We start from the raw sequence: 16,403 nt of genomic DNA on the forward strand, positions 1-16,403 counted from the left end.
GGATACTACGTTTGCGAGTCCATCCGCCACACGACCTGTGAGCGGGGCTACTCCGACGAACAATATGAAGTGCGTAAATAACAACATTCACAATTTATTTTATTACCATCATTTGTGTTGAGTTTCATTCATTCATATATATATATGTATTGACCCCCTTCTTCAAATTAGATGTTTCGGAAGCGGGATGAACTCCTAGCACCAGCTCGCACGCGAGCAATTCAAAAGGAATTGGCGGCATTCTTTCCTGACCACGTGATCGCTGAAGACGGAGAATATTATGTGGACCATGAGTCCGTATGTTAGGAGATTATATTTGTAAGAGATAATTATTGTATATATGTAGCCGGTAGTGTCGCATAGATATACGAGCACTTGTTGTTCGACCAATCCCTCAGAAAAGGAGAGGTGGTCGATATCACTTCTCTCTGTGTGCATATATGTTCATGACGATCTTCTGTTTCCTTCGTTTGCTTACTAGCTAGCTAGCGTGTCCAGTCCACTCTATACGTATGTATAGTACGTAGCGTCGACCAAGCACGGACATAAGAGGGGACACTTGTCTCTATTAATTATAGCTAGCTAACACAATATATGAAACATCTAAATTAACCCCCCAAAAACCCCAACCCCCCCCCTTCAAAAAAAAAACAAAAACCCCAGCCACAGAAATGCTGACGCGTGGATGCCTATTGGTCCCGGTTGGTGCCACCAACCGGGACCAAAGGCCCTACTGCCTGGGCTCCGCCCACAGGCCACGTGGAGGCCCATCTGTCCCGGTTCTGGATTGAACCGGGACTAAAGGGACAGGGCATTAGTACCGACCCTTTAGTCCCGGTTCAAGAACCGAGACAAAAGGCCCTTACGAACCGGGACAACAGACCCTTTCTCTACTAGTGAGACAGGATGATCTCCATCCTCCATAATGGAGAGTCAGGGTCTATATTGTTTTATGCTATTTTACCTTAAAGAGGTTATTTAGGTCCTCAGTTCAATCTAAGTTATGTTTAGGCATAGCAGTAGCAGTACCAAGGAGATAAGAGAGGACACATCTCTCAATTATCTCCGAATGTAGTATTACTTTTGACAAACTCGCTACTCGCGGACTCGAGACTTGTAATGTTCTAACTTTGTTCGGTCTTTTGAATTCGGAGACTAATATGATGAATTGTATTCGGAGACTAATCTTCTATTGTATTTGATGAATCTGCTGTTTATATGTTGTGTTGTATATATTCTGTGCAGTAACATATTTTGTATCCTGTGCAAAAATCAGAAAACAAAAAAAAAATCCTAATATTCATACTAGTGGCGCACCATACAACACATTAGTGGCGCACTGCTATAAAAAACTACTAGTGGCGCATTATTTGTTAGTGCGCCATTAGTAACCCAGAGTACAAGGTAAATATGGCCCCTGGGAGGCATACTAATGGCGCACCGTGTGACTTACTAATGGCGCACTGCCTGGTGCGCCACTATAATCTGGTATACTAATAACGCACCAGGGGTGCGCCATCAGTATATGTTACTAGTAGTGTGATGATAGTGGCACACCTATAGTGCGTCATTAATGGCCAAAGCAGGTGCATCACTAATAAGCCTTGTCCTAGTACTGGGTTGCCTCCTACCTAGCTGCTTCTGACCTTCCTCTCAGGAGGCTAACCCAGGGGTGCGCCCCAACCACTAGTATGGATTATGGTCCATAACACTAGCTCTGTGGCACCTTCTCTCTCTAATTTCTCAATTTTATCACTTGGTTGTGATCAATTTGACGTAATCTTTGGTATTTTTTATTGTTTGATAATTTTGACTTTTTATTAACACTGTATAAAAATTATTGTGATTATGAATGCATGATTTATAGATGTACATGTTCTTTTTTCTAATCGAATATCATAAGAAGTCCAATGTTCTAGCTTATCTTTATTATAATCGATCTACAATTATTTGAAAATTCACATATGTATCATTGCCAAACCTAAGGACTAACATGCCGGTTAGCATAGGGATGAGAGGGTCTAGTGGAAAGTCATGATATATGTATATCATGTATTCTGAAAAAAGATTCCTTCAATCCAATTTTTATTTTTATTTTTGAGAATCCATCAGTCCACTCTTTAATGTACATCATGTGTGCAGCACACTTTTTGCATTTATTTCCATAAAAAATGGCGACACTTCAATCCAGAGCCTGGCTATTAGATGTGTGTCATCATCTGCGACAAGATGGAAGACGATTACCCAAACAACAGACCACACTCATACGCGCAACCTGAGCAAAATGTCGAGCATCATTTCAATGAAAAGGTAATTTCCACGTTTCGCCAAGTGCAACTGGGTGAAAAGGTGCAAGTCGCATTATTCGCTAAAATGAACTCATGCTATTCAAATTGAGTAGATTCCTTATACATCATTGACACTTTGGCCATCCCATGTGTCACTCAAGTTTTTTGACTACCTAACATATTGCTGAATATTTTCACCGGGTACTCATATGCCACTAATGTCTATTTATCGCAAGTTTATCGCCAAGTGGAAGTTGGAAGACATTTTTCCCTTGGCACAGCAGAAAACAATATATGCAGTTTTTATCGTTTCTATTGGATTTGACATGTGACCGGAGAATGAACAACATCAGTTTTTTTCCTTTTTGCAAAGCCTAAAAACAAATTAAAATTGGACAGAGGGCCTTTAGTGCCGGTTGATACTTAGAAAATAGAAAATTATATTTTTGTACAAAAAGTTCAAAACTCTATTTGGCAACATTGTTTGTAATGGAAATATTCACCTATATGCCCAAGTTCACCACATTATCATAAACTATGGAATGAATATGGTCGTCGCATTGGTCATTTGAGACCAACTTTTTCATGGAAAAAGTGTAAATAATATGGCATCAAATGTAAAAGTTGTCAACATAAAAGTATCCATCTCGTCAAAATATACAACATTGATTTTTGAGGCATCTTCATCTGAGGTCGTGCGCAACTGCTACAGCCAAAACAATGCATTGTAGCTAAGACACCCTTTTGCCGAGTGGGACACTCAGTAAAGACCACCTTTTCTAAGTTTAGCACTTGGCAATGCCCTGATTGCTGAGTTTTGTTGTTTTACCGAGTGTTTCGTTTACAATACTCGGCAAAGTACCTGTTTGCCGAGTTTTAATTTTTGCCGAGTACTTCTTTGGTAGGAACTCGACAAAGATACTATTGCCGGCTGCCTAATTGCACTCGGCTAAGACGAAAATTCCAGTAGTACAGCTTTAAAGAAGCGAGTGCTTGTGTTTAGCCAGTTTCTAGAACCATTGGACTTGATCATGGAACAACTGAGGAAAGAGTTCAACTGGACTAAAGACAACGAGCTCATGTATATGAGTGGAAACGTCTCTGTTAAAACCCGCAAGGCCTTGATGGTGGACTTCAATGATATCGAGAGCGAGGCCAAGGTGATGCTTGCATCTACCAAGGTGTGTGGAGAAGGTATCACCCTCTTTGGAGCGTCACGTGCGGTGCTCCTCGATGTTGTGTGGAACCCTTCTGCAAAAAGGCGGGCTATTTGATGTGCATATCGAATTGGTCAGTAGAAGATTGTCCATACATACAATCTAATCGTAGAAGGAACACAAGAGAAGGGCAAATATGATATATAAGCTAAGAAAGACCAAATGTCCAAATTGTTCTTTTCAAGTGAGGCACAGCCTGCAGAGTGCAACCCGTCATCAGAATCTATTTCCAATGACAGGATTTTGGAACAAATGATGGAAGATGAAAATCTGAAAGAGATTTTTGGGAATATTCTCCCATTGTAGTGACAATAGAACTTATAGATCGCTGGGAAATGGAAGCTTCTAAGATCAAAATGTTGCAATTTCCATATTTGTTTGTTCCATCAGATTCTGAATTTATGGATTCTTCAACGAAAGAAGTAAATTATTTGCAAGGTACTGAAAATGGAAATTCTAAATTGAGACCGTATATGTGGGACGCCTCCCTGCTGGAGCCGGCAGCATGATCTGGCCGTGCCATCCTATTCCGGCTTCCTGACCGTGCTACCACACAATGACTACCCGTTCGTATCCCCTTTGGCTTGCTGCTAACTCTCTATCATGCCAAGAAAGAGGGTGGCGGAGATGGCATTCTTGCGGCAGTGAGATTCCATGAACGATTCGGAGTTGGAGGAGATAAGCTTGATGTGGTGATGAGGTTCGGGGGCTCATCTGTGTCGCTGGCAACAAGGATGCAGGAGGTTGTGGGGCTCAGCCTTGGTCGTCAGGCAATGACTCAGTATACGTATGTCTCCTCTATCTATTTGTAGGAATCCTATATTCTCCTGTAATCGTTTACAAGTTTGTGAGAACAAGTCATGTGAGGTTAATTCTGAATTATATATATTAAGCTCCAATATATTACGCTCATCAAATCCTTTAAGTATACGTTATTCTTCCAACATTACTTGCCGAATTCTTTTGTCTTAGTTTTTGCGCCACCTCCTCTCAATCTTTTAATTATGCATGTGCTAAACAGAACGAGAACAAAATTAGGTCAAAGGATTGCCTCCTACCTAGCAGCGCCTGACCTTCCACTCAGGAGGCTAATCCAGGGATGCGCCCCGACCACTGATATGGATTATGGTCCATAACACTAGCTATGTGGCATCTTCTCTCTCTAGTTTCTCAATTTTATCACTTGGTTGTGATCAATTAAATGTAATCTTTGGTATGTTTTATTGTGTGATAATTTTGACTTTCTATTAACACTGTATAAAAATTATAGATGTGCATGTTCTTTGATCTAATCGAATATCATAAGAAGTCCAATGTTCTAGCTTATCATTGTTATAATCGATCTACAATTATTTGCAAATTCACATATGTACCATTGCCCAACCTAAGGACTGAACGTGCCGGTTAGCATAGGGATGAGAGGGTCTAGTGGAAAGTCTTGATATATGTATATCATTTATTCTAAAAAAAGATTCCTTCAATCCAATAATTGTTTACATTTTTGAGAAGCCATCAGTTTACACTTTAACGTACATGATGTGTGTAGCACACTTTTTTCATTTATTTCCATAAAAAATGCGACACTTAAATCGACGAAGATCCATAGGAGGTGACCAGAGCGTGGCTATGAGATGTGTGTCATCATCGGCGACAAGATGGAAGACGATTACCCAAACAACAGACCACACTGATGCACGCAACTTGAAGAAAATGTCGAGCATCATTTCAATGAAAATGTAATTTCCACTTTTCGCTATGTGCAACTGGGTGAAAAGGTGCAAGTCACATTATTCGCTAAAATGAACTCGTGCTTTTCAAAATGAGTAGATTCCTTATACCTGATAGACACTTTGGCCATCGCATGTGTTACTCAATTTTTTTGACTCCCTAACATATTACTAAATATTTTCACCGGGTACTCATATGCCACTAACGTCTATTGATCATAAGTTTATCGTCAAGTGGATGTTGGAAGACATTTTTTCCCTTGGCACAGCAGAAAACAATATATGCAGTTTTTATCTTTTCTATTGGATTTGTCATTTGCCCGGAGAATGAACAGCATCCGGTTTTTCTTTTTTGCAAAGCCTAAAAACAAATTAAGATTGGACAGAGGGCCTTTAGTCCCGGTTGATAATTAGAAAATGGAAAATTATATTTTTGTACAAAAAGTTCAAAACTCTATTTGTCAACATTGTTTGTAATCGAAATATTCACCTATATGCCCATGTTCACCACATTATCATAAACTATGGAATGAATATGGTCATCACATTGGTCATTTGAGACCAAATTTTTCATGGAAAAAAGTGTAAATAATATGGCATCAAATGTAAAAGTTGTCAACATAAAATTATCCATCTCTACTACTATTAAACAGTCGAGTTGTGGCGGGAAGATTACATCTCAGCCATACATCCGCCATCTCTCAATGGACTGGATTGCCTCAATGTTTTATCACATCATTTACCATAATCAATTATCAACAATTACCATATGATCTACGCCATCATAATTACGCAATAATTACCATAATCTCGCTCCAACCTGGGCTTATTTTAATCATATCAATTAGCAAGAATTACCATGATCTACGTCATCATATATTTGTTTTTCTGAAACTCAACCTTGTGTGCTGCATACATAGAAGGAAAATATCAATTAACAATAATTACCATAATCTACGCCAACATGTATTTTAAAAATCAGCCTTGTGTGATGCGTACATAGAAGGAAAATATCAATTAACAATAATTACCATGATCTACGCTATCATGTTTTTTAAAACTCAGCCTTGTGTGATGCGTACATAGAAGGAAAATATCAATTAATAATAATTACCATGATCTACGCCATCATGTTTTTTTTAAACTCAGCCTTGTGTACTGCATACATAGAAGGAAATAAGAAAAAGGCCTGGCCCATGTTCGCATGTAGGCAGATAATAACGTGGAAACCAAATCTCTCGTTTCCTGTTTGTTTGGATCACATGATCGATCAGACCCTGACCTTGATTCCGATCGTTCCTTGAGTTCCATCACTTCCTTCTTTTCGTTCACATGTTTGAGTGTTCATCGTCTTCGACGGCTCAACTCTTGGTTTGACTCTCCTGGTCTTCTGGTCCCGAGGAACGACGGCGACGCGGGCCTGCAACGCTACGCGGCCATGACAGGTACGAGCATGTCTCCTTACACAGTTGCGTCTAGCGCCCTATGCCACTGAAATGGAGCATGTGTCATTTGTCTTCCCTATCATGTAAAAACATGTTTATTTCCCTTAAATTAGAGTGAAAATAGGGTAGATTTTTGGTTAATGTGATATTCTATTTTTGTCAGATGGCTTGAAATTTCTTTAACATTACTTTTATTGTTAATGTCATGTACCATCATATTTATTTCCAAACTGTGGCGTGAGGTTATATTGCCAGTTTCTGTCATGTTCGGTTCACAAATATATATTGCCAGTCCGTGCCTTTAAGCTTTGTTGGTAGATTCTGTCATTTACAGTGCATAAAATCTATTTCTACTTTTAGTGTAAATTAGACTTGTACACAGTTTGACATTTTTCTGACATTGTGCTTACAAGTGCTTGCTTTCGCTATATTTATTATAGATAGTGTTCTGACAGATTTTATAAAGTATGTCGATAGTTGGATCATGTATCCTTGACTTGATAGACAAGTTCAAAGGTTTACATTCTTCAGAGTGCATAACTGGCACGCTAGGTCCTAACTTCGACTGCTTGCATAACCAACATTCAGTTCAAGGAAGCTTCATGTCTTACCTTGGAAATTTCTTTTACCTCTTCCAAAATTCTCCAGATCTAACAGTCCGGATTAATCTATTACATCACCACGTTAGCGCTTAGCAAAAACCCTCCGGCGGACGTACTCTGCCAAAAAATCATCCGCCAAGAATACGTGTTCCGTCAAAGCGTAATCAGCTCCTTCTCAAACCAATCGAACACCATTGCTGGCTCCTTCTTGTTATATCTTTCCATGTCCATCGCATCCTCCTAGGTTAGATCGCCGCCGCCAGCATGCGGCCGCAGATCAAGGCCACAACTCTTCTCTTCGGCTACCCCGGACGCCAACCCACACGCACATCCACCGGCCCGACGACAACAACGACGAAGTCCGGCATGCAGCACGCCAGCACAAGAAGGCCTCCTTCGCTAGCGCCCCCGCCCAGTGCGGCCTCCCTCGCCGGAGCCCCCGCCTAGCGCAGCCTATTGTGCAGTCTGCATCATGCCCATCGCCGCCTCCCACGCCGGCGCCCCTGCCCAGCCGCTGCAGCCTCCATGGAGTCGCCGCTGCCACTGTCTTCATATTAACAACTACTCTAGGGGGAATGACCGCATCATGCTCAACGCCGCCTCCGCCGCCAGCACCACTGCCCAGCCGCTGCAGCCTCCATCGTACTACTCTGGACTTGCCGCCGTTGCCATCGTCTTTCCAAGTTGTGCTTCTCAATTACAGCGGTCAAGGTGGTTGCAGTGGCCGTGCGGTGAAGGAGAGGGGAGATCAAGGCACCAGAGAGGTGGAAGGGGATCCCAGGTGGAAGAAGGTGGTGGCCACACATCAGCTATCGTCCTCCCCATGCTATCACGCCAATGCTCTGTTGGTGCTCATCCCGCACCACGGTGCACACAGTGTGTTTGAGGTAATGCCCGCTAGCACATACAATAAATTTATCTCTTTTCTTATTTTATGATAATAATCCTAAATTAATCTTTGATAACCACTATCGCTAGGGCCTAGGGGACTCAGATTTTCATGCATGAAATGTTTTGTTTTTAGGAATGTAGACTCTAAAATGGAGCAAACCACCCGCCCGCCAAATCTGCGCAACTTACCGATGGCCCGTCTTGAGCCCCGGCCCAGGCGGCCCTCCTCTGCTGTGATGCGGTCTTCACACTCACTGACGTTAGTTTAATTAAGAGTCTGTTTTGGTGTGTTTGAAGTGCATGGTAAGATGATGTGCACAAATAGCACTAGAAGAGTGGGCATATCCACTGGTTTGTATTTTTTTCCTTCATAAAGTGGTGGTGGTGCTAATTAACTATGGCCCTTAGTTTCATTCAAGGTATGTAGGTGCACTGCATGTATACTTCCGTGAACCGCAAAAAGCAAAGAAAATTTGACTTTTTGTTCATCTGTGTGCACTTCCTTTGCATATATGCTGATCAAAGATTAAATTCAAAATGACAAGAGTATAATCCACATCCACATTGTGTATAGTAATTTTTTGTGCCAACTAATTCTATATATAATTTCGCAAATGTGTATGCTACACCCATAGTAACAAATCACATCTCAGATATCAGGGACAATACAAAAGGCTGGATATGATATTGGCTCCATGTGTACCATGCGATCTTCTACTATCATATTTGGTTTATTTGATTTCCTTCAGTTCAGACTCATCTTCTGCTACTTTGGTCGTTTGTACTAAACCTGATAAGAGCTGCAAGAACAAACTCATAAATGGTTGTTCAACTTCGTACATATTACAACAGAGTTGAATGTATAGGCCATAGATGTATTCTTATTCTTAATCGATTGACTGTAAAGCTATCAGATTTATTCTGTATGAAACTCGGGCCTACCAGTTTCAAAAGATGAAGAATATAACCTACCAAATTATTTGCTTATTCCTGTATTTTGCTCAAGCTATCTTAATTTCTTCCTTTGATGCTCGCTACTATCAAGGTGTGTGTTAATATAGCAATGCAGATGTGCTATTTTGTCTATATTATACTAACCTCATTAGTTTCATGTGCCTTCTCTTTATCATATTAGTTAGAATTACTATATCATGACGGGATCCTTTTTCTCCATGCACGGGAAGTACTTAACTTCCTCTTTGCAGAATTGACATTCTACGTATTACATGCAACAGGAGATTTATTTCTCAAGGTTATACGTGCGTTGCACATGCACACTTACTAGTTTCATCAAAATGAAGAACTTTGATTTTCCAGGCATCTTCATCCGAGGTCGTGTGCAATTGCTACAGCCAAAACAATGCATTGTAGCTAAGACACCCTTTTTCCGAGTGGGACACTCAGTAAAGACCCCCTCTTCCGAGTTTAGCACTTGGCAATGCCCTGTTTGTGAGTTTTGTTGTTTAACCGAGTGTTTCGTTGACAATACTTGGAAAGTACCTATTTGCCGAGTTTTAATTCTTGTCGAGTACTTCTTGGTAGGAACTCGACAAAGATACTATTGCCGACTGCCTAATTGCACTACGCAAAGATGAAAATTCCAGTAGTGAAGCTTTAAAGGAGCGAGTGCTTATGTCACTAGTAGAAAAAGGGTCAAACGTGAAGCCCATTAGTGCCGGTTTGTAAAAAAACCGGCACTAATGTGATCAATAGTGCCGGTTCGAATGGCTATGCATTAGTGCCGGTTCGTAATGAACCTTTAGTACCGGTTCGTGCCACGAACCGGTACTAAAGGGGTGGTGGCAGGCTGGCGTCAGGCCAGGGCCCCACGAGCCCCTTTAGTGACGGTTTGTGACACAAACCGGTACTAAAGGTCTAACCTATAGTACCGGTTTGTGTCACCAACCGGCACTAAAGAGTCTTAACCTATAGACCCGGTTGAAGACACAAACCGACACTATAGGGCAATTTTCAAACTCTACCCCCCCCCCCCAGTGTATCGCCATTTCAGTTTTGAAAAAATCAAAAGAAAATGATAAAAACATTCAAAAATAAAATCCTTCGAGAGGTAGTTATATTACTACATCTACACGTTAGGAAAATTTGAAAACTTAAATTTCGACATATTTTGCAAAAAGTGTAGGGAAAATGTAAAACGGCTATAACTTTTGCATACGATGTCGGAAAAAACGTATAATATATCAAAAAATTCAGCACGAAAATCCGCATCCGATGGAGACCACCTACAGCCTGGTTGCAATTTTTTTAGAATCCTCAAATTCCAAAAGGAAAAAAAGATATGGTCAAATTTCAGTTTTTTTTAAAAATTTTGGTTAAATCTGGTCAAACTACTTATTCAAGAAGTATTAATGTTACTACATAATTATTCAAGAATATTAGTGTTACTAAATAATTATTTCAATTTTTGGAATTTTGGTCAAATCTGGTCAAACTGTGGTCAAACTATGGTCAAACTGTGGTCAAACTATGGTCAAACTTATTCAAGAAATATTAGTGTTACTAAATAATTACTGTTTTTTAGAATAATAGTTTCAAACTCAAACATGTGAAATGTGTGACTTCATGCTCAAGCTAAACTCCTGAGGGTTAATAGGATTGGCATCTTACTATTGTCAGGAAAACAACAAGTGTAGACTTGGATACGAAGGAGAATAGAACCTGAAAGTTAAGCGTGCTCGGGCTGGAGTAGTGAGAGGGATGGGTGACCAGTCGGGAAGTTAGATGATTTGGAATGAGTGATCCACACTTGAGCAGTTAAGAGAGATGGTTAGAGACTAAATCACCAAATAATTCATAAAAATTAAAAATCGAAAAAAAAATAAAAAAAATTCCAAAAATTCAAAAAAAACCTTTAGTACCGGTTGGTAACACCAACCGGTACTAAAGGTCCCCCATACCAGGGCGCGAGCTCACGCCACGTGGTGGAACTTTAGCGCCGGTTCATGCCGAACCGGTACTAAAGGGGGGGGGGGCTTTAGTGCACACCAATTAGTGCCGGTTATGGAACCGGCACTAAAGGCCCTTACGAACCGGTTTTAAAGCTCCGTTTTCTACTAGTGTGTTTAGCCAGTTTGTTGAACCATTGGACTTGATCATGCAACAGATGAGGAAAGAGTTCCACTGTGTTGGCCTAATAAGCCGCGGCGATGCACCGGACACGACCAGCGCGTGTATGGGCGCGGGCTGGCCGGGTTGGGCGCGTCAGGTCCACGGCGAGTAGTGTGTGCATGTGTGCGTGTGGTGCACGGGGTGGCCGTGCAAGTGTACACCGTAGGCGTGCTTGTGTGTGTGGGTCTGTTGGCGAGCCGTACGGCCCGATCGGGCGCGATCCAGCGAGGCTCACCGCGAGAAGCGCGCGTTTAGGTGCGGCACGGGCGCGGTCTGAGCACGGAGAGCGCGGGCACGATCGGGGTGCGAGTGGAGGCGTGGGTGCGTGCCCGGTGCGCTGGCTCGGGGTATAAAACCGCACGGTGGCGTTGTAACAGTGTGAAATTTTCGAGTTCGTGCTCGAGGAAGGAAAGAGGCGTTCGAGCGCCAGAAAACCTACTGTGTCCACCGTGTTCTTCCTCCTCCCTTCTTCTTCTTTCTCGAGTGAGCCACGGCGAGGGAGAGTGAGCTGAGTGACAGAGAGAGGAGGGCAGCTGCGAGGGACTGGAGGTTCCAACATTTGGCATCAGAGCCACATTCTGTTCAGGGCGCGCTGGCGATGTCGATCGTCCCGTACGGCGGCGGAGTGAGCCCTGCTCATGGACGACGTCGAGGATGCCGGGCTGCTCTGAGCCGCGGCTTAGGGCGCGAGTGTTGGCCTAATAAGCCGCGGCGATGCACCGGACACGACCAGCGCGTGTATGGGCGCAAGTTGGCCGGGTCGGGCGCGTCGGGTCCGCGGCGAGTAGTGTGTGCGTGCGTGCGTGTGGTCCACGGGGTGGCCATGCAAGTGTACACCGTAGGCGTGCGTGTGTGTGTGGGTCTGTTGGCGAGCCGTGCGGCCCGATCGGGTGCGATCCAGCGAGGCTCACCGCGAGAAGCGCGCGTTCGGGCGCGGCGCGGGCGCGGTCAGAGCGCGGAGAGCACGGGCACGATCGGGGTGCGAGTGGAGGCGTGGGTGCGTGCCCGGTGCGCTGGCTCGGGGTATAAAACCGCACGGTGGCGTTGTAACAGTGTGACATTGTCGAGTTCGTGCTCGAGGAAGGAAAGAGGCGTTCGAGCGCCGGAAAACCTACTGTGTCCACCGTGTTCTTCCTCCTCCCTTCTTCATCTTTCTCGAGTGAGCCATGACGAGGGAGAGTGAGCTGAGTGACAGAGAGAGGAGGGCAGCTGCGACGGACTGGAGGTTCCAACACACTGGACTAAACTCAACGAGCTCTTGTATATGAGTGGAAACGTCTCTGTTAAAACCCGCAAGTCCTTGATGGTGGACTTCATTGATATCGAGAGCGAGCCCAAGGTGATGCTTGCATCTACCAAGCTGTGTGGAGAAGGTATCACCCTCTTTGGAGCATCGCGTGTGGTGCTCCTCGATGTTGTGTGGAACCCTTCTACCCAAAGGCAGGTGATTGAACGTGCATATCGAATTGGTCAGCACAAGATTGTCCATACATACAATCTAATCGTAGAAGGAACACAAGAGAAGGGAAAATATGATAAATAAGCTAAGAAAAACCAAATGTCCAAATAGTTCTTTTCAAGAGAGGCACAACCTGCGGAATGCAACCCGTTATCAGAATCTATTTCCAATGACAGGATTTTGGAACAAATGGCAGAAGATGAAAATCTGGAAGAGATTTTTGGGAATATTCTCCAATTGTAGTGACAATAGAACTTATAGATCTCTTGTAAGTGGAAGCTTCTAAGATAAGAATGTTGCAATTTCCATATTTGTTTGTGGTACTTATCGTATTATATCATTAGTGGACAAGCAGGCGTTCCATCAAATTCTGAACTTATGGATTCTTCAACAAAAGAAGTAAATTATTTCCAAGGTATTGAAAATAGAAATTCTAAATTGAGATCGTATATGTGGTACGCCTCCCTGCTGGAGCCGGCGGCATGATCCGGCCGTGCCATACGATTCCGGCTTCCTGACCGTGCTACAGCACCATGACTACCCGTTCGTATCCCCTTTGGCTTGCCACTGACTCTCTCTATCAGGCCAAGAGAGAGGGTGGCGGAGATGGCATCCTTGCAGCAGTGCGATTCCACGAACGATTCGGAGTGGGAGGAGACAAGCTTGTTGTGGTGATGAGGTTCGGGGGCTCATCTGTGTCGTTGGCAACACGGATGGAGGAGGTGGTGGGGCTCAGCCTTGGTCGTCAGGCAATGACTCAGTATACATATGTCTCCTCTATCTATTTCTAGGAACCCTAGATTCTCCTGTAATCGTTTACAAATTTGTGAGAACAAGTCATGGCAGTTTAATTCTGAAGTATATAGATTAGGCTCCAATATATTATGCTCATCAAATCCTTCAAGTATACGTTATTCTCCTAACATCACTTGCCGAATTCCTTTCTCTTAGTTTTTACGCCACCTCCTCCCAATTCTTTAATTATGCATGTGCTGAACAGAACGAGAAATTTTTTTGGTGAAAGGGTTGCCTCCTACCTAGCAGCACCTGACCTTCCTCTCAGGAGGCTAACCCAGGGGTGCGCCCCAACCACTAGTATGGATTATGGTCCATAACACTAGCTATGTGGCACCTTCTCTCTCTAGTTTCTTGATTTTATCACTTGGTTGTGATAAATTTGATGTAATCTTTGGTATGCTTTATTGTGTGATGATTTTGACTTTCTGTTAACACTGGATACAAACTATTTTGATTATGTATGCATGATTTATTGATGTATATGTTCTTTGATCCAATCAAATATCATAAGAAGTCCAATGTTCTCGCTTATGTTAGTTATAATCGATCTACAATTATTTGCAAATTCACATATGTACCACTGTCCAACCTATGGACCGAACATGTCTGTTAGCATTGGGGTGAGAGGGTCTAGTGGAAAGTCTTGATATATGTATATCATGTATTCTGAAAAAAGATTCCTTCAATGCAATATTTATTTTTATTTTTGAGAAGCCATCAGTCCACTCTTTAACCTGCATCATGTGTGCACCACACTTTTTGCATTTATTTCCATCAAAAATTGCAACACTTCAATCTACGATGATCCATGGGAGGTGACTAGAGCCTGGCTATGAGATGTGTGTCATCATCTGCGACAAGACAGAAGACGATCGATTACACAAACAGCAGACCACACGCATGCACACAACCTGAAGAAAATGTCAGACATCATTTCAATGAAAATTAAATTTCCACTTTTCCCCAAGTGCAACCAGGTGAAATGGTGCAAGTCGCATTATTCGCTAAAATGAACTCGTTCTTTTCAAAATGAGTAGATTCCTTATACATCATAGACACTTTGTCCATCCCATGTGTCACTCAATTTTTTTGACTCCCTAACATATTACTGAATGTTTTCACCGGGTACTCATATGCCACTAACGTCTATTTATCGTCAAGTGGAAGTTCGAAGACATTTTTTCCCTTGGCACAGCAGAAAACAATCTATGTGGTTTTTATCTTTTCTATCGGATTTGTCATTTGACCGAAGAATGAGCAACATCAGTTTTTTCTTTTTTGCAAAATCTAAAAACAAATTAAGATTAGACAAAGGGCCTTTAGTCCCGGTTGATACTTAGAAAATAGAAAATTATATTTTTCTACAAAAATTTCAAAACTCTATTTGGCAACATTGTTTGTAATGGAAATATTCACCTATATGCCAAAGTTCACCACATTATAACAAACTATGGAATGAATATGGTCATTGCATTGGTCATTTGAGACCAAATTTTAAATGGAAAATTGTAAATAATATGGCCTCAAATGTAAAAGTTGTCAACATAAAATTATCCATCTCGTCAAAATGAGCAACATTGATTTTGGAGGCATCTTCATCTAAGGTCATGTGCAACCGCTATAGCCAAACCAATGCATTGTACCTAAGACCCCCTTTTGCCGAGTGGGACACTCAGTAAAGACCCCCTTTTCCAAGTTTAGCACCCGGCAACGCCCTGTTTGCCGAGTTTTGTTGTTTTAGCGAGTGTTTCGTTGACGATACTCGGCAAGTACGTGTTTGCCAAGTTTTAATTTTTTCCGAGTACCTCTTTGGTAGGAACTCGGCCAAGATACTATTGCCGACTGCCTAACATATTGCACTCAGCAATGACGAAAATTCCAGTAGTGAAGCTTTAAAGGAGCGATGCTTGTGTTTAGCTAGTTTCTTGAACCATTGGACTTGATCATGGAACAGCTGAGGAAGGAGTTCAACTGCATTAAATGCAACAAGCTCCTGTATATGAGTGGAAACGTCTCTCTTAAAACCTGCAAGGCCTTGATGGTGGACTTCAATGATATCGAGAGCGAGGCCAAGGTGATGCTTGCATCGACCAAGGTGAGTGGAGAAGGTACCACCCTCTTTGGAGCGTCGTGTGTGGTGCTCCTCGAGGTTGTGTGGAACCCTTCTACACAAAGGAGGGCGATTGGATGTGCATATCGAATTTGTCAGCAAAAGATTGTCCATACATACAATCTAATCGTAGAAGCAACACAAGAGAAGGGCAAATATGATATATAAGCTAAGAAAGACCAAATGTCCAAATTGTTGTTTTCAATTGAGGAACAGCCTGTGGAGCGCAACACGTCATCAGAATCTATTTCCAATGACAGGATTTCGGAACAAATGACAGAAGATGAAAATCTGAAAGAGATTTTTGTGAATATTCTCCCATCATAGTGACAATAGAACTTATAGATCTCTGGTAAGTGGGAGCTTCTAAGATCAGAATGTTGTAATTTCCATATTTGTTTGTGGTACTTATCCGATTATATCATTAGGGGACAAGCAGGCGTTCCATCAAATTCTGAATTTATGGATTCTTCAACAAAAGAAGTAAATTATTTGCAAGGTATTGAAAATAGAAATTATAAATTGAGATCGTATATGTGGTACGCCTCCCTGCTGGAGCTGGCGTCATAATCCGCCGTGCCATCCGATTCCGGCTTCCTGGCCGTGCTACCGCACCATGACTACCCATTCGTATCCCCTTTGGCTTGCCACTGACTCTCTCTATCAGGCCAAGAAAGAGGGCAGCGGAGATGATATCCTTGCAACAGTGAGATTGCACGAAGAATTCGGAGTGGGAG

At 42.4% G+C, this 16,403-nt stretch overlaps 2 pseudogenes; both read left to right on the forward strand.

Annotated features, from left to right (window-relative positions):
• Positions 1 to 3,319: 3,319 nt before the first annotated feature.
• On the forward strand, positions 3,320 to 3,811 carry LOC125506647 (SNF2 domain-containing protein CLASSY 3-like; annotated as a pseudogene).
• An 11,690-nt stretch (positions 3,812 to 15,501) lies between these two features.
• Positions 15,502 to 15,993, forward strand: LOC147967603 (SNF2 domain-containing protein CLASSY 3-like; annotated as a pseudogene).
• The last annotated feature ends 410 nt before the right edge of the window (positions 15,994 to 16,403 follow it).

Source organism: Triticum urartu, chromosome 5A, assembly GCF_056163025.1.
Source record: "Triticum urartu cultivar PI428250 chromosome 5A, HENAU_Tu73, whole genome shotgun sequence".
NCBI classification, from domain to species: Eukaryota; Viridiplantae; Streptophyta; class Magnoliopsida; order Poales; family Poaceae; genus Triticum; species Triticum urartu.